At 39.4% G+C, this 19,480-nt stretch overlaps 1 protein-coding gene and 1 pseudogene across 7 annotated transcripts in view; both read left to right on the top strand.

Annotated features, from left to right (window-relative positions):
• Positions 1-5,571: 5,571 nt before the first annotated feature.
• Positions 5,572-9,255, top strand: LOC309662415 (programmed cell death protein 5 pseudogene; annotated as a pseudogene). Its single transcript has one exon. The product of its transcript is annotated as a programmed cell death protein 5 pseudogene (transcript).
• Positions 9,256-9,623: 368 nt separating this feature from the next.
• The window catches only part of GALNT13 (polypeptide N-acetylgalactosaminyltransferase 13), a 560,582-nt gene continuing 550,725 nt past the window's right edge, over positions 9,624-19,480 (top strand). For 4 of the 6 annotated variants that reach the window (XM_082465040.1, XM_082465041.1, XM_082465042.1 and 1 more), the window contains exon 1: positions 9,624-10,012. The gene's annotated coding sequence lies outside the window, so the exon portion shown is untranslated. Of the gene's footprint in view, positions 10,013-10,784; positions 10,870-19,480 lie in introns of all 6 variants that reach the window. The other 2 variants (XM_082465037.1, XM_082465038.1) reach the window with 2 other exon arrangements.

Raw genomic sequence — 19,480 nt, forward strand, 5'->3', positions numbered from 1 at the left:
GAACCCATTATATTTGAAAATTGATAACAACAGCATTTAAAATACAGGAAACTTAGAAATAGTATCACTTCTTGGGTACCTAGTATGAGCCAGGTATATATATACTGCATCATTTAATTCTTAAAACATCTACTTTGATATATAGTGCATACTTATTTTACCAAAAAAGTGACTACTTCTCAGAAAGGTACATGCCCAAGGTCACATTGTTGCTAGGTGTCAGAACATTTACTCCATGTCTGTTTTGCTTGAAAGTCTACAAACTGATTGTGGCCCTCTGAGCTTGAGAAGAAAGATGATGTATATATGAAAACACATACACACGCAATTTTGTATAGGTTGATGAGTAAATATGAGTGTGATTTTTTCATTTACTAATTTCTGTGCTTTGTTTATGATGGAAATGGAAGCGGAAGCACCCCCTTTTGAAAAGCTGATTGTAATATAGTTAACTTTTGATGTGCTTTCCTTTCTTCAATGGGTTTCTAGAGGCCATGACACTAAGTTTTATATCAATTTTTAAAATCTAGCTACTGGCAGCTCACATGGCTTGTGGATTTGGGGGGAAGGAAATATTAATTTCAATTATTCACTCTGAAAAATTTCATCATTGAGTACTGGAGTATCCTTGAAAGTCAATATAATGCCTACATGTTACGTGGTGTTCTTAGTCCCATTCTGTGTTTAATGAGAGGTAACTCTAAAAGCTGATTTTCACATTCAAGAATCTTAGAGGAATTGCACACTTAGAAAGATAACTCTGGGCATTCCTAAAATTAAAAGTTATACAAGTTAATTTTACTATAATTCATAGATTCACACACACAGACACACTTGTACACACATACATATGTACATATATAATGACGTTTTGTTCAGAGAAGCAGCAAAAATATGTCAATCAAATTTATATAGCTGAAAATATGGAAAGATTTTGAGAACTGTTTTGTATATTCTTGGAGCAAAGATACACTTAAATACATTAAAATCTATTTTCTTTTCAAACTTGAGTAATTGTTAACATCTTAGTATATAAATCGTGAAAGCTCAACTCCCTTGTTTATGAAATTCTTCTTGGAGTCTATTATTATTCTCTCTCTTTTTTTTTAATTTTATTTATTTATTTATATTTATTTATGGCTGTGTTGGGTCTTTGTTTCTGCGCGAGGGCTTTCTCTAGTCGTGGCAAGCGGGACCCACTCTTCATCGCGGTGCGCGGGCCTCTCACTATCGTGGCCTCTCTTGTTGTGGAGCACAAGCTCCAGACGCGCAGGCTCAGTAGTTGTGGCTCACGGGCCCAGTTGCTCAGCGGCATGTGAGATCCTCCCAGACTAGGGCTGGAACCCGTGTCCCCTGCATTGGCAGGCAGATTCTCAACCACTGCGCCACCAGAGAAGCCCTATTATTATTCTCTTTATGGCTAATACAATTGATTGCTTTTATATGATACTAGTGATTGTTCCAAGACAATAGTACCTTAAAACATCATTGCAAAGCAGCCGCATAGCACAGGAGGATCAGCTTGGTGCTTTGTGACCACCTAGAGGGGTGGGATAGGGAGGGTGGCAGGGAGACACAAGAGGGAGGGGATATGGGGATATATGTATACGTATATCTGATTCACTTTGTTATACAGCAGAAATTAACACAACATTGTAAAGCAATTATACTTTAATAAAGATGTTAAAAAACAAAACAAAAAACAAAAAACATCACTGCATACTCTACCCTAACATGTCTTCCTTAATATTGTCTATTAAGTTTAAAATCATGGGGCCTATTGTTTAAATGTTCCATAATTTTTCTTATTCTTAATCTGTTAAGTTTTAATTCTATACTTGTTATTACAATACCTTACATTTGTAAAATGCTTTCTGTTTTTCAAGGAAATATATATATATATACATATATACACATATATATATTTCCTCTTTCTATATCATAATATAACTATTACATATTTCTGACTTAATAGATTATTATGCATTTCAGGCTAATGAAAAATCATAATAACATGTTCACTTTTTATATTTAACCTGTAGTATAATATGAACTACTAATCTTTCAAAATAAAGTGAAATATATCTTTATTTAAATTTCATAAATTCCTCACAGTTAATTGTAGTCCTCTTTCTTACTAAATGATAGTCATTTTTCTGTCATTTAATGTTGAGACAGTTGCCTCATCACATAAATTTGGCAACACAAATGGATTTAAAGTGAAACAGATTCTCTCCTTTTATCCAGACTCTAACTGGATATTTAGATTGAGTTCAAGACAAAGAATTTGTGACACTCTACTGAATATTTTCTACTTCCTGTTCCCTGTTAAACACTGAATAATTTATGAACTTGACTATTTAAAATTTTCTTGTCCAGTACACATAATTTTTGTTTTGTACATTGTGTAGCAGCATAAATAATTTGCCTTGAATAGGATAGCTGAAGAAAAATGAGGCTGAAAAAGAAAACGTCATATGATTCTGGGAATCATTTTTTCATATTTAAAATTAAAAATAGTGGCTTTGATACTTTTCTTTGTTCCTTATATCTGACTTTCACTCTGTAAGACGATAGCTTTTAACTTTGTGCATTGATGGAGTAGAGAGCTATGGTAGCTATTTGTTGGCTAAAATATTCTGTGGTTGTTACATTAATATGCTGGAGTTATGAGTAAAGCTTCAAATAACTAATTAAAACACACTGGAAAATTCTTCATTACAAGAGGGTGATGTTTTAAATATAGCTTTAAAATACAGAAATCAATAAAGTTTACCTGCCATGTAGTTGTTTCCAATAAGCATTCATATTCAAATTTTAAATAGAGAGTACTAGATTCTTAGATGTGAAAATAGTTTTGCCAATATAATGGATTATTCCTGACCTTTAACAAGCAAGTGAAATATTATTGACAGGATGATATAACTTAGTACATATATTTAATGAATACATAGCTAATACTCATTATGTGCCAGGCATTGTACTAAGTGATACAGTCCCTGCTTTCCAGGGATTTATCTTCTAAGAAGGGTTACGTCCACATGGTATATGTATATAAGTGAAAAACTCCGAGGTTGTGGATATGTGATTGCTTCATGTTTTGAACTCTGATGGTACTTAACATTTTACTTCATATTTGCCTTTTGATTTAATGGAGATACAGAGAGGTTAAATGATAACAAACCCACATTCCCTTAAGTGAATGCCAATGATTTGCCACATTGTCCTGCTTTCCGTCTACTTATTTATCTCTATTTATGAATGCTGAATAGTGGCTTAGTTTCTTCCACATTGGCCTGCTTACTATCTATTTACGTATCCCTGTCAATGTATGTTAAATAATAGCATAGTCAGGCTGGTGTGACCCCTAAGTTAGTTGGGAGACACTCATTTGTCGCTCTCCGTGGTGCTGAAAGATTTTAGTGGGCTAAACATGAGTTGTTTCCCCTAATTCTTTGGCACTAATGATTACTGCCCAATCAAGAATTCAAAACAAGGAGAGAAAAAGTCTAGGAAAGGGAAGGAAAGATAACATAGGACGATAAAGGAAAGGGAAGGATAAAAAAGAGAAAGGTTTACAGGAAAGGCATAGCTGTTGATTAATTGGTGGTTGGATTGATTTATTCATTAACAACAAAAGTTTACTGTACAACAGGCACCCTGCTTGGAGTGAAGTTACAACAACTCCCTCCACCCCCACTGCCACCTTATAAACCTACACTTTACCCTGGTGTATCCTACTGTATATTGGAGGAAACAGACATTAATCACACAAATATGGAAAACTAAATTTGCAACTATGTTAGATGCTAAGAAGGACACAGGTCTTTGTGGATCATGAAATAAACTAGAGCAAATATTAGTGTATCAATATGGAGCTTGGTTAAAAATTAGTTACATTTTCTTCACATTATTAAATTATTATTATAAAAATAATATATCAAGGAAGATAAGATCTACTGAATTGTTTGACTTCCAAATAAAATCTTTAAAAAATATTTTAATGAGATCTTGCCTCCATGAACTCAACTTTATATTTATGCTTGAAATAGCTATAATATTTCCTAATCATGACATTTTCAATGATGATATAATAGTTGGTCAACATCAAAGGTGAGAAAATTTGTTTGCACAAGTAGGTAAAAAGGAGTTTAAACATTTACTTTTATGACCAAATATTTATATCTGTTAAAATGGTATTTAAAATATATCAGCTCTACTTTTATTTCATTAATAGTTGTGATTTTGAATGTTTGTGGATATAAATGGATTTCAAATATGTTCAAAATGATTATCAGAAAAATAAAAATAAAGTTTGAGTTTGAAGAATGCCTAAGCATTATTAAAATAGCCAATCTGCAGTTGACATGGCTACCACAAAAAATAGCAAATCAGCTGCATACAGAATAGGATTATCTGTTATTTCTGTTGCTGGAGCTTTGGGTCATTAACTGGAGCTATGCTCACTAGAAGTTCCTGCCCAATCTCCTTGCTCCCCCATCTGCAGTGGGTCACATTTTGAACTTCATGTGATGTTCCTTTGCTCCTGAAAAAAAAATCCTCAAATCATTCCATGAGCCCTTGTCAGTTGTTTGCAGCTGAATGCTGAAGCAGATGTCCAGAAGTAAACACCTCTTTATCTATGCCACAGGAAGAATTGAACACACACTCAGATACCACTTGCTTAGGCCATTATCCAAAGAGCTGTGAACAAGTTTCTAATGATCAGAGGCTGCCTGGCTATGGACTCTGGCAACTTGAGGCCACCCTACTTGGCAACTCCTGATGGGTGAGGTGATCAATATATCATGTGATATCTAAATATCATTTGTGGCAAACCAGTTTGAAAGCTCAGCTCTTGGCCTGTTTCAATTTTCTTCTGAGAATTTGTTACCACCTGCCATAGTTACATACTTGCTTATTTGTTTAGAACATAGCACAACAAAACGTAGCATTCATGAAAGCAGAGTCATTGTCTTTTTGCTCACTGTCGTAGTCAAGTTGCATGGTCTAAGTATTCCATACATATTCATTGGATGAAGGACTAGACTCTAAGTTCAATGGGACTGTCTTTATTCTTTATCTTCAGTACCCACCCCAGTGCTTAGCTCATCGTAGGTACTAAGGAGGTAAGTAGGGCCCAGATTATAAAGGTTTTGTAGGACATGTTAGGAATTTTAGACTATTTCTTAAAAGCAATGAAAAGCCACTGAAGTATTATAATTAAAAAGAAGTATTGCCCTCTCCCCGCCGTGAGGGGTCTCGGGCGGCCAGCGGACCACGTGCTGCCCCGGGCAGGTGGGGGTGGGGGCTCTCCCGGGCAGGGGCTGGTTCTCTCCCGGGCAGGCATTGGTCCCAAACAGAATTCTCAGCCCCTCGGGTCTCTCGGTGCCCTTAGCTCGTGGATCTAGCCTGCTTCGACTAGCGTTCCTGCCGAATGTTTTCTAGAATTTAATTGTACCGACCCAAGGGTCTGCTGTGTGCCAGGTGCTGAGGGTACAGCGGGGAACATCGCCTGATGGAGCTGACAGTCCCAGAGAGGGCCAGGCACCAAACTAATCCCGTAGATAAAACGCCCAAGACCCTGGCGATGTAGCACAACAGGAAGCAAAGCAAAGGGAAGCAGAAATGAGAAACAGTATCTTAGCCCAAGTTCTGGATCAGTCAGCCTGGGCCCGATTAAGTAACTTAGCACTTGTAAAGCCTGAGAAAACTAAAGCAGTAGAGAATTACCTTATACAGATGGCACGGTATGGACAACTAAGTGGGAAGGTATCAGAACAAGGTTTAATAGAAATCCTCTAGAAAGTAAGCCAACAAACAGAAAAGAAAACAACAGTTAAATTCAGCAGAAGAAAAGTAATGGACTCTGATGAAGATGACGATTATTGAATTTAAGATGTCTAGAGACTGGGACTTAATGGAGCAATTCTAGGAGAGATAATACTTGGCAGAAGTTAAGATCTTGATGGGATGTTTACTTTGTTTACTGTCTATATGCCTTTTAAAAATAAACTTGTTATGCAAAGTAAAAAAAAAAAAAAAAAGAAGTATTATTTCACTAAAGTAATTTTCACTTTAGAAAATAAAATTCTTGCTTTCTAATTCTCTTAACAGAGAAATGTTAGGCATCTCCTTTCTCCTACTCATCCAATCTTAACCTCTCTGAGTTATATAATACATTTTTCCTTCTCCTTCACTGCTAATAATTTGCCCAAACCTGACAATTTAATTTCAGCATATATATGTGTGTATATGTAATTTGCCTTCTTGGTTAACCACAGGATGGGCAAATGTACCTGATAAACTCATATTCATATCTTCAGTATATTCTCCATCTAAGTCACTCTGTGCCTTATAACTGATTAATTGTACAGTGTTGGTCATCCCATTTATGTAAACAAATACTTGCAGTAACTCCTTATGGATTAAGTATAAATTTTTAGTGTCCTATTTGAAACAAAGTACAATATAAATTTTTATTATATTTAACACTCATTTACATAAATTATTACATCTAACCTTCTTGTAAGATGAGCAGACTGTTTCTGCTCTCATTTGAAAGAAAAAGAAGGAAAGAGAAAGGAAGGAAGGGAGGAAGGAAGGAAGGGAGGGGAAGGGAAGAAGGGAGGAAGGAAAAGGGAAAGAAAATAGCAAATGTTGGCAAGGATGTGGAGAAATAGAAACCTTTGTGCACTGTTGGTGGGAATGTGAAATGGTGCAGCTGCTGTGGAAAATGGTAGGAAAAGTTTAAAAGAGAATTACCATAAAAAATAAATAAATAAATTCAAACTTAAAAAATGTTGCAAACTTACTACAAAGAATTCCCTTATATTCTTCACCCAAATTTAACAACTGTTAATATCATTCTCTCTATAGATGTTTCTGAATCATTGTGAACAAACTGTAGCCACTAAGCCCTTTTTATTCCAAAATATTTCATTAGTGTAATCACAGTATAATTAGCAAAACTGGGACATTTAATATTGATACAAAAGTAGTTGTAATTTAACACAGATAAAAGACCTAGAGATGAGATATTACAGAGTTTATTCATATTTTGCCAATTGTTCCAACGTCCTTTATAGTTACGTATTTTTTCCAGTTGAGTATTCAATTCACGTTGTATTACATGTTGCATTTAGTAGTCATGTCTCTTTAATATCCTTTAGTCTATAACAGTTCTTCACCCTTTTATTTTTTTAACTTTCATCACAGTGTCATATATGAAAAGTACAGATATTTTGTGGAGTTTCTCTGTTTAGGTTTGTCCTTTGCTTCCTCATGATTATAGTTGCTTATGCTTTTATTTTTTGGTCTGGAATACTAAATAAATTATATTGTGTATTTCTTAGTGCATCACATCATGAGGCTCATAATGTCACTTGATACCATTATTGGTGATTTTAATCTTGATCACTTGGTTAAGACGATGTCTACCAGATTTATTCACTTTAAGGAATATTTTTTCCTTATAAATTTCCCTTGTAATTGAGGAGAAACTATGGATTACAAAAATGGCCTCAGGTACTTCCTTCCCCTTTGTGTGTACATTCTTCTCTGCAATATGATTTTGCAGTTTCACCCATCAAGACATGGAGTATATTACTTCATCCTTTGAATCTGGGCTTGGCCATGTAACTTCCTTGGGTAAATGTGTGTCAGCAGAACTATGAAAAATGCTCTACATTGGAGTTTGCACTATTCTGTTGCTTTTCGGAACAATTTGGAAATTATAGATGTTTATTGTTTTAAGCCACTAAGTTTGGGAATGGTGTGCTATACAGCAAAAGATAATAATTCCCAGGGAGATACTTTGGGACTACATAATTAACTGCATGTATAACTTTTACCAACTAGTTTTATGATTCTTGCCTTAGTTAAATATTACTACAAAGCTTGCAAAATGCTATTGCTATCTTTTTTAGAGATGAAGAATGTAAGAATGGGGGCTTATATGTTTTTCAAGGACATATGTCTAATAAGTGGCTCTGCCAGCGTTAGAAGCTCAATCTTTTACCTGCTGGTCCATAACTTTTCTCAATATGCCATACAGAGGTGAGTGATGTGATGACAGAACTCACAAAAGCAAGCAATAGAGAAAAAGACCAGTGTCCTTGGTGTTATGAGTGGCACCCTGTGTCCTCACACATGCACAGAAACCCCTCTGGTAGAGGCTCCCTAATTGATGAGATGGGGGCGGGGGGTTGGGCAGGATGGACAGTGTAGGAGGAAACATTAAATATAGTTATTATCATACCAGTTTAGATAATAATTGATTCATAAAAGGATATAAAGATAACATCTCTAAAAATTGCCTTTCATGAATATAATCAAGAATATCATTGACATACTAGATTAAAATTAATATGTTGGTACAATATGGCTCTTAATATTTTTGGAGTAGGTCTCATATCCTCCCCTACTTTTGCCACATAAACTAAAAAGACGGAGCTAAGACAACATGAAGTGACCCTGTGAGAGGAGGAAAGGACCCCTATGTTACCCCCTCTTACAAATAAGAAAACTGAAACTGTATTAAGTCAAGAACCAAAACTGACCAAGAGCCAAAAGTGAATAAATGGCAAAGCAGAGACTTGAACTCAGCAACCCCAATTTCCTAGAAGAGTCCCTCCCACATGGCAGTGGGGGATAGGTCCCAAGTCTCAGAATGCTAATAATACCTCAATCTTAAATTTGTGCCTTGTTCCATGCACTGTTCTAAAATCCTTACATGTATTTTAACTCATTTAGTATCATGGACTTTTTATGACACTACACAGTAACTTTACTCTGAAATGCAAGCATTCAGGCGCCTGTGTGTGTGCATGTGTGTGTGTGTATGTGTGTGTGTGTGTGTGTGTGTGTGTGTGTGTGTGGTGTCAAAGACCCTATCTTCCTGACTGAGAAAGGAAATCAAAGCCTCGCTTTTTTCTTTACCGCTCCCTAAAAAATTCAAGAGCACAAGGAAGCGCTTTGCGTTTCCAAGTCGCTTACAGTGCTTTTGGTGGCAGCAGCTGTCGCTAGCCAGAACACTAGGATCCTGGCAGGGTAAACGAACTGTAATGGACAGGAGGTCAAACTCTTGTCTGTCCTTTCTGCTTCAGGGCGCCTAAACCTCAAGTTCCCCGCAGCCTCTCTCCACTGGAGAGCCGACAGCGGGGGTGAGGTTGCTAGAGCGTTCCCCGAGGGCCGTCTGCGAGCCCCTGCACCCCCCCTCCCCACGCCAGCACCCCTCTAAGAGGCGCTCTGGTGCACTGGGCCGACACAGTGCACGCAAGCCTGTTTTCTCACGGTGGGGCCCGGGGGCGGCCAGGGGTCGCCGGACGCTCTCGGCGGAAAAGAGCCGACCCCTCGGTTGCAGCTGGGGGCCGTGACTGCCAACTATCGCGGGACTTGTGCGCATCGCAGGAGCGCCAGCTCCAGAAGCAGCTGGAGCGCGCTCTGTGCGCACCGCCCAAGCCCGGGGAGGAGCGGGAGCCGGGAGGGAGGAGGGCCGGGGGGGCTGGTTACGTAAATGATACTAGCCCAGTGAGAGGCCTTCAGGCTGTGGCTACGGGAGGGGGAGGAACCACGCGAGGAGGAGGGGCTGGGAGGGAGCGGGCTGGGGTGGGAGGGGGCAGGGGGGCGAAGTGACCAGGCGGTGGCGGCGTCTCTGCCGAGGTGACAATGTGCTAGGAGCCCTCGCTCGTTCTCCTGCGCCTCCTCGGCCTCGGCGCCCGCTCTCGCGGAGCCCCTCCAGCCCGCCGCTGCGCTATGAGGGCGCCTCTCCGGGGCTGGCCGAGGCCGGAGCCGGCTCGCTCTGCTCGCGGGGAAGTGTGAAGAGAGAGGCGCGGGCGGGAAGCGGGGCTGCGCGCGGCGCTCGCGGGCCGGCGCGGGTTCCAGGTGAGCGCGGGCTCCGCGCGCCCCGCACTCGGCGCGGCCGGCTGGCGCCTGCCGGTCTGGGTCGGAGGCTGAATTCCGTGCGTGGACCGCCGTTCCCTCTTCGCGGGATCCCTGGCCACGATAGCAGGTCTCTGTCTCTCTCTTGCTTCCCCTCTCTTCCTCTGATTGTCTGGGGCGAGTCCTCTCTGGGCGGCCCGGAGTGCCCGGGTGGGCGCCGCCAAGTCCCGCAGCGGGTGGCAGGGCTCAGAGCCGAGCGCCCCGGGTCGGTCCCGGGGCGGGGGCGCCGGCGAACCCGGTAAGGCGGCCTCCCGGGCTCTCGAAGCCCGCTCTCCCGCTGCTGCAGGTGCCGAGGGAGGACCGAGAGGCGCGGAACTTTCTACCGCCGCCCGCCCTCTACCCTGCTTTCTCCGCTACCCGGCCGAGCTGGGGGGCACTGGCCACCCTCTGCGTTCCGGTGGCGCTCGGCGCCGGGGGCGGCTCGGCCTTTCCGCCCCGGCAACTTTCTCCCACTAGCTGCGGGCGGCCGGGGGCTGCGGTGCGCGGGCGCTTCTACACCGTCCGTCCGACACCGGGGACGCGCTGGGTCTCGGGTGTCTTCCTCGACGGTTGCCTTCCTCTCTATTTCTGCTTTCCTTTGCCTCTCAGTCTCTCTGTCTGTTTCTGACTCGGTTTCTTTCTCTGATTCTTTCTCTGGCTCACCGCACCCGCTCCGGGTCTCACTGTTCCTTTTTCGTTCTCTTTCTCCCTGTTTTTCTTGGGATGTCCCCGTGTGCCTGTTATTCTGTCTCTTCCGTTGTCTCTCCGTCTTGCCGTATTTTCTCTTTCTGTTTCTGCCTCTCGCTGCCTGTCTCTGTCTCCCTCTCTTACCTCTCCTGCCTGGTCCTCCCGAACACCACCAGCTCCCAGATCCCGAGGCTCCTTGTCCAGGAGAGCACACCCCGGCCGGCCCACCTTCTGGGCACCTCCAGGTACAGAGATCTCCAGGTACGGAGACCTCCCTTCTCGGGGCCGGAAGGGACGAGGGGATTGGAAACAGAGGGCTCTTGTCTGGGCTGTCATAGAGTCGAGGGGCTGAATGAGGGTCGCGAGGGCCGCCTCCCCTCCCTGGGTCCGAGGGAGCTGCGCTGCCACGAACCCGGGCGCACGGAGGCTGCTGGTTTGGACAGCGAAAGCTGCCGGCGCCCCTCCCCTTACCCCGTTCTTTGACTAGGATCAGTTGAATTTCCAGGTGGAGAGCCTACATCTCCAACCCTTACAGGCAGCCACAGGAGGAGACAGTGGGCAGATAAACACAGAAGCTTCGGGATCCAGGGAAAACTAACCTGGAAAGGGTGGGAGCTTTCCTGAGGCAAAGGTGTTGCTGACGGAGGAGAGGAGCGCTGGGGATTGCCTGCTTTCGACTGTCATAACACTCAATCCTTGAGCGGTTTCCTTGGGAGAGAGCGCGGTCACTCTTCCCACAAATACAGCATGAAGATTTTATTTGCAGGGGTAAAGACACTTGGCTGCCCGAGCCCCCTGAAATTTCGAGCATCCTTGGGGCCCCCAGATCTTCAGCTTTGTATGAAGGCTGCCTTTGCTCAGGGTTGCCCCCACCACCGTGTGTGTGTGTGTGTGTGTGTGTGTGTGTGTGTGTGTGTTTGCGTTCATGCCCTCTAGTGTTAGAGAAACCTGCTGGTTTCAGACTATTGCAAAGTAAGGTCAACCTATTGGTGACTTACTTTTGATCTCTCATCTTCCCAGATCATTCTCCTTTCCTTCACCCATCCTTTCCTTTTCTTCATCTTGACTTTTCTGTTGCGTTACTAATCTTTCCTTTCTCGGGATCTCTGCAAACTCCTCCTCTCCTGCAGAATTAGAACCTTAATATTGAAACTGTTAGAGTGATTTCAGAGGTGGATAGATTTGGAGAATTTTCACAGCCTAAGGCGGGCTTTGAACATAAGAAACGTGCATTTCTCTGCACCATTCCCCACAAACCAGGATTTCACATCTCTTCCTTATGCCCCTGCCCACCTTCAACTCCATTGAGAATTTTCCCTGGCTGCTTTTGCTTGTTTAGTTAAATGTTTTTAATTCACCATTTCTGTGATGCTCATCCCATTCTAGGGCTTAAGCTGCTTGCTTAAGTAGAGGCACTGTGTCTTAGATAAGATTTGGGGGAGAAGAAAAGAAAGCTTTTCCAAAGGAAACACAGTGCTGCTGGTATAGATTAATTCTGGATCCCAGTGTCCAGATTGGGACAGGTGCTGTTTCAGATATGCAGGCCCTAGCACAATGTAGGAAAACTAGTAAATGCTTGCTGGAAACTTGTTGGTTGATTGATTACCATGGAGCTAATTATTGGCTTTGAAGTTACCTAGCTATGCTTATAAGCCTACATACAAGAACTTGAATTCTGCCTCTCTGTTTTGTTTCATTTAGTCTTTTATGAATGGGAATTGAAGACTAGTAGAAGGGATGTTGAAACGTGAGTCCTCTGTGTCGTTTTAACTCATTCGCTGCTTGAATTTGCCCCTCTGGGCAAGTGTTTAACTTGACTGATATTCTTTAACAGTCACTGCAGAACTAAAGAAATGAGTTTAGAGGCTCTGATGGGTGGCCTCTCTCAACCTTCTTACCTGAAAGTGAACTAGGGCATGACATCATTTGCGAGTGAATACTTTCCTGTGTGTGTGTTTTTTTTTTTTAAATTAATTAATTTATTTATTTTTGGCTGTGTTGGGTCTTCGTTTCTGTGCGAGGGCTTTCTCTAGTTGCGGCAAGCGGGGGCCACTCTTCATCGCGGTGCGCGGGCCTCTCACTATCGCGGCCTCTTGTTGCGGAGCACAGGCTCCAGACGCGCAGGCTCAGTAGTTGTGGCTCACGGGCCTAGTTGCTCCGCGGCATGTGGGATCTTCCCAGACCAGGGCTCGAACCCGTGTCCCTTGCATTGGCAGGCAGATTCTCAACCACTGCGCCACCAGGGAATCCCTTTTCCTGTGGTTTTAACAAGTGAAAAGTTCTCTTTTTTAATATAAAGAACAGATGTATCAGCTTAAAATATTTGGGGGCTATAAACTGATCTTCAAACTGAATCACTTACCGTGAATAATTTATAGGTTTCCTTACTGCTTCAAATATATATGAGAGGTGTGATACTACATGTATATGAGAATTTGCCAAAGTACCTGGAAATGTAATGCCTCCTGATACAATGTACTAGTAGGAATCCCTGTGCTGCAATATTGCTGTTTTGATGATATGTTAGTTACTTCTTAAAATAGTTGGGTATTTACCATGAGTATTGTTCAGGAGCATGTTCAAGGCAATTTTGCTTTAAAAATATTACTTATAAATCAACTCATACTCTATGCAGTTTTTTTTGTATTTAAAAATAGCAAAGACATAGTGAAGGTGGACATGCTGATACTGGTTGAGTTACATTCTGATTTCTAACTGATAAGAATATTGAGACACATTTAACTTTCTAACTTAATGTACATTACTTTCAGGTTAAAGTTATGTCAGAGTGAAATACAGTGCTTCCATTTTGCCACCTTGATTTTTAGAAGTGGTAGTTGTACTAGGAACATTTCCATGTAATAGAGATTTTGCAGCTTTTTAAAACTTTGGCATTTTAGGAAGAGGGTGAGAGAACATGAAATAAATGAATATTTTTATTCTTTCTAGTTAGGAAAATGAAGAAGATATTGGTATTTCTGAATAACAAGAAAAGTATAGAAAATGGCTGAGAGTAAAGTATGAATAAAGTCCCACCATGTGAAATAAATAACAATACTACATGTCTCTGATAAGTGTTTATTGTGCTTTATGAAAATGAACAGATCCTATAGTTTTGTCCTTTAATTTGCCTTATTAAACATCCTGTTTTCAAGAGGCACCTTTTGCAATAAACAACAAATTCTGGATTGTGACTTTTAATACATCACGTTTTTGGGCTTATGTCGCCATCAGTAGTAGGAACGTGTAGACATCTTAAACCTATTGAGATCTAGCAGGACCACTACTTTGAAATCTGAGTGACCATATGCCTAATTATTCAAGAATTTTAATTGGGCTTTGGTTCTGAATGCTTCCTGTCATCAGAATAAACACATGTGAAGCATCAAATCAAGACTTAAGTATATTTATACTCATATTGACTCTGAAGTCTATTTGATGACATTTCTTAATATCCCCCCTGCCCTCTCCACCAGATACATACTAAGCATATGTTTGAACACATAAATCACATTTAAAGATCCTGTACTGTCTGCTTTGATAAACCATTTACCATTTTAGCAGATTAGATTTCTATTTACAATTTCTATCTTAAAGCACATTGTTTAGTTAAGTATTTCTGCCATTCAGTTACAGGCATACATTTTTTTTTCAGGGTTTAAGTGGTGTTTTTATTTATTTTTTTAAATTAATTTTTATTGGAGTATAGTTGCTTTACAATGTCGTGTTAGTTTCTACTGTACAGCAAAGTGAATCAGCTATATGTATACATATATTCCCTCTCTTTTGGATTTCCTTCCCACTTAGGTCACCACAGAGCATGGAATAGAGTTCCCTGTGCTATACAGTAGGTTCTCATTAGTTACCTATTTTATACATAGTATCAATAGTGTATGTATGCCAATCCCAATCTCCCAATTCCTCTCACCACCTCCCCTTACCCTCTTGGTATGGATACATTTGTTCTCTATGTCTGTGTCTCTACTTCTGCTTTGCAAATAAGATCATCTATACCATTTTTCTAGATTCCACATATATGCATTAATATACGATATTTGTTTCTCTCTTTCTGACTTACTTCACTCAGTATGACAGTCTCTAGGTCCAGCCACATCTCTACAAATGACCCAATTTCGTTCCTTTTTATGGCTGAGTAATATTCTGTTGTAAACAGGCATATATATTTTTGAAGAGTCCAGCTTTCCATTGCGAAATTTAGTACTTAGAGAATTCAAAGAAGTTTGTGAAAATGAATACACATATGAATTTAGTAGTAGTTGGTCATTCATTGAGGGCATTATAAGCAGTTATCTTTGGGAGCAAAGTATAATCAAATAGGTTTTATTCATTTGATACTTCTTCTTGATTCAAATTTATATCTATTTGTATGTTTTCAAGGTAGTTTATTTATAATAATATGTTTAATTGGTCCAAGATGATTACCAAGAAATAATTACAGGTGGCTAAAGACCTCTGTGTGATTAATATGTATTCTAATGTCCCTTTTAAATACAATAACTAAAATTCATTTTTAGCTATGAGTTTTCCAATTTTTTTTTTTAGTATATCTGGGACCTATTTATTGAAGCTGAAATTCTTAATTTTTAAAAGTTATTACTGCAGGTTATTAAGAGATTACTGGAGCCTAACTTTCCTCTGAGGGCCCAGCTTTACTCAAATGTCCACATAATTACAGACCTCATGAACTATCAGGTTCTCTCTTAATGTTTACTATAATTGTCCTCCCTTCACAATAGACCGAAAGCAAGATGCAAAGTATCAGTTGTTAAAAATTGTTCCGTATTAACGGTTAATCCTCCCAACATAGCTTGAGAGGGATGTAGGGAAAGTAGTGACTGTTACCATCATAGGTGTGAACATATTTGTGATTCTATTTTCTGTTATGTGAGAAAATTAAACACACTGTCCATATTAAATACTCAGGCTTCTTTCCTGTTTTTTTTCAGGAGTGCTTACTGTTAAGATATATGGGAACTGTCCAAGATATATCAGGATTTTTAACATGATGTAGAATTAATTGGGACTCTGTTTAGTACATTAAACTACATTGAATTGTCACTTAAATCTTATTTAAGATCTTGTAGAATATTATAGGAAGAGTGTGATTAAATTCTTCGTTGGCACTTTGGTGAACATAATACATGTGCTAAGTAGCCACTGTAAATAGAAGAATTTAAAGCACAGCCTGCACATTCAAAATCTTCTAAATTACACCTCAGAGACTGTAGTAAATGTCAACTTAGTCTCTTGCCTAATATTAATTGCCTTGATATTGTAAGCACAGTGCTTTTTTTTGGTTAAGAAATGAATTTTGACATATGGGGAGAATTATCTTATTGTAGATCAGAAGAATAATAACTTAATTTCCTCTTGAGATTTTTGTTATATAATTAGTTTTAGATAGAGAGGATGAGATTTACATGACTATCAAGACCCGCATGCAGTACTGCCATTAGTCGAATGAAAAAAAATGGGGAATAAATACTTGGAAAAAAATATATGTAAAGTTACAGCCATTTCAACTTATTTATGAGGGAGTTAAAAATGAAGAGTTACAAACTGATAAAATAACTAAAATTTATTGGATACATACTTTGCACTTGTATTGTGAGTAAGTAAACATCTAATAGCTTGAACTACATTTTATCCTCATAATCGTATGAGCTGTAAGTAGTTATTACTATCGCCACTGTATAAATGAGGAGTCACTTGCTCAAAGTCACACAGCTAATATGTCTCATTAGGGCCAGGGATCACATCAGTTCTGTCTGTCTCTGAAGCCAGTGCTCTGATAGTTCCCAGTCTGACATTTTCACTGACTAATAAAATTTAAAAAAAAAAATGAGCATCAACCTCCATGTGAACATTTTCTTTTGCATGGTAAGAATGATTTTTAGAAGTCTATTATCACCATCATTTTATGAAAGACCGCACATTGTAACACCAACTAAGGTGGCAGTACTAAATCTCAAAATATAGTTCTTAAAATAGAATAAATTTAGCTCCCTGTGCATTTTTCTACATTGCATTTATTTTTCTAATTTAACAAAGACTGAAGAAAATTTCATCACAGTCTGGTAATTTATTTCACCACATTCTGTAGCCTGCGATTGGGAACACTTCCTTAGTCTGAACCACTAGATATACTGCCTACCCAGTGGATCCCAAGCAACCAAGCAGCACAGGCCAGCATGGTTGTGATACTCATGACTTCGTCCTTACAGCTATTCCCTTCTCTTTCTACTTGGAAGTTTGGGCAATAAGATTTGTACCTAGGAAGGATGCTAGCAATTACACTAGCCTCAGTTTATTGCATCAGTGTTTATTGAAAGGATTGGAGAATTGGAGGCAACTTGCTCCGTCGTGGCACTTAACCACAAATCACTGTCACTAAGATGGTGCCAATCTGTGTCCTTGAATAAAGAATGAATGCTGGGCAAAAACAAAAGGAGCATGTCGTAAGAACTTATTCTGTCCTTCCCTTTAACCAGTATGTCCCAGCCTTTAGGGATCAGTTTGCTCCTTTTTTACGTCTTTGTTTGCCTTGGTGAGGACAAAGCAGCTTTGCTTTAGGTAAGAAAGAAAATTCCAAAGCTAAACTTCTGCTCTTGGAAAACTGGCTGCTGCTATTAAATCCCAAGTGGCTTTGGATAGTGACTATTGCGGCCATTGAAGAGGAAAAGGACGCTGATGGAGTGTGTGAGATGTAGTTAAACTGACCTGTGGTATCGTATAATGTCACTGCTGACAAACCAGTTTGGAAATTGAAATTACCTCAAGAGATTTTTGTTTGTTTGCTTGTTTTAATACAGGTTATCAGATTCTACTGATACAGATTCTCATTTGCCTGGGATGGATCCATAACGATCTATCTTCATAAACATTTTTCCAGATGAATCTGTTGTACAGTGAGGTTACAAGCAACCGAACTACATCTAGTACATTTTTCAGATTTATTTAATTTTTATTTCTTTAACAAAATATAGAAGCTACTATGTTCTGGACATTGTTCTGAGTGCTTTACAGATATCAATTCATTTAATTATAACCACCCTCCAAAGTAGTTTTTATTAGTACCTCTATTTTACAGGCAAGGAAATTGAGACCCATAAAGGTTAAGTAAGTTGTCCAGGGTAAGCTGATGAGTGACAGGGTACGGACTATGCTATTTTGATGAAATGATTAAAATGATCTGCTTTAAGTCACAAAGTATGAAGCAAGAGAATTGGAAATGGAACCCGTGTTTCTATGTTTTGTTTCCTATTTGAATAAGTTTTGCCTTTGAAAGTGAAGGAGGAAAATCTGACCAACAAACTCAGATTTGTAGAGTTGGAAACAAAAAATATTTACCTTTTAGAAGTCATAGCACCAGATTAAGAAAGAAAACTAATTATGAAAGGGACAATAAAATAAATATGGAAAAATCAGAGTGATTTTCTTCAAGTAGATTCATTCTTGTCTCTTCATAGGTGCAGGCCACCCTCCCCCCTCCCTGCCCCAGTGCCCAGTAAAAAAGAAAACAAAAAACAAGTTAACACACAGTGATGCAGACAAAAGAAAAAAAATTAAAATCTATAAGTAGGATTTCTATATATAGACTTCAATCTATAACTAAGATCTACATCTGTAACTAACGTAATAAGAAATAGCTTATTTTCCTGCAGTACTATTCATAAATTGTTTAAATTACATTAGGAAATACTAATATTTTCATAAACATTAGTATTGGAAAAATCCTCCTGAAACTTCTGGATTTTTTTTCTCAAATATGTTTTTTGTAAGCTTTATACATTATAGAATATCTATATTAATTTGTAATCACTGTTAATCTGTAAAGAACTGATGTATTAATCTTTGATGAGGTACATTTTTCTCCTTACTTCTGGCCTTTGGTTGATTTTTAGCAACTTTCTGTTACTTATTTTTGTTTAATACACTCCTGCAGTGTTTAATGACTTTTCTTCAGTCTTAAAAATATTATTTTATACTGACTGATACTTGATTAGATTGTGTAAATTATTTGAATTAGATACCCTAGTAATGAGTCACTCTGGTTTTTTAAAAAAATAAAAATCTATTTGAAAACAATTCTGTTTTCAGATTCTATAAGTGAAGTGAGGTTTATGAGATTACTGACTAGCTGAGTTTTAACACTTAGTACTGCAGTCTTTTCTCTTTCTCTCATGGCAAATTCCACCTCTTTCTGAATCCTCAAGACTCATGTTTCTTTGATTCTCTTGATAGTTCAGTCTCAAATGGGACTATACATCCCTCGTCCTGAAAAATATTAGAAACCAGCCTGTGTCTGTTCATGATTCAGATTTCACTCATATCCTATAGATTTTCAGTGCAGCTCTGCATTTTCTTCTCAAGTAAATACTGTGTTTCATCATTTCTCAATACACTTTTTCTTCCATATCTTTTTCCCGCTCCTCTTTTCCTTTCTTCCTTCTTCGTGATGCTCTCGACTTTCAATTGTCTTTCTTCTGTGGCTTAATACATCCTCATGTAGCAGGCCTGCACTGTCTATTAGTTCTCTTGATTCTATATAAAAATGTAAATAAAAAAGAGCTCCTGTTCATTTCATCATTTAGTCCCTGAGTAGGTAATAGACAGACTCTCTAGCTCTTGCATCTGGGTCATTTAACCGGAGGATGGGGATTCTAAATTCGCATCTCATTACCTTTGTCTACTTTTAGAATTGTGTGCTTGGGCCCCGTGGTCATTTGGCAGGCCCTGGCTCCAAGGGACCGCTGTATTATTTGAGGGGATGCCAATTTCAGTGGCCACACAGTTCTCACATTCCTTGGTCAGATTTTCCTTATAAAATTTCCAATATGTATTTCATTAT

Source organism: Balaenoptera physalus, assembly GCF_965194825.1.
Source record: "Balaenoptera physalus genome assembly, chromosome: 6".
Classification (NCBI taxonomy): domain Eukaryota; kingdom Metazoa; phylum Chordata; class Mammalia; order Artiodactyla; family Balaenopteridae; genus Balaenoptera; species Balaenoptera physalus.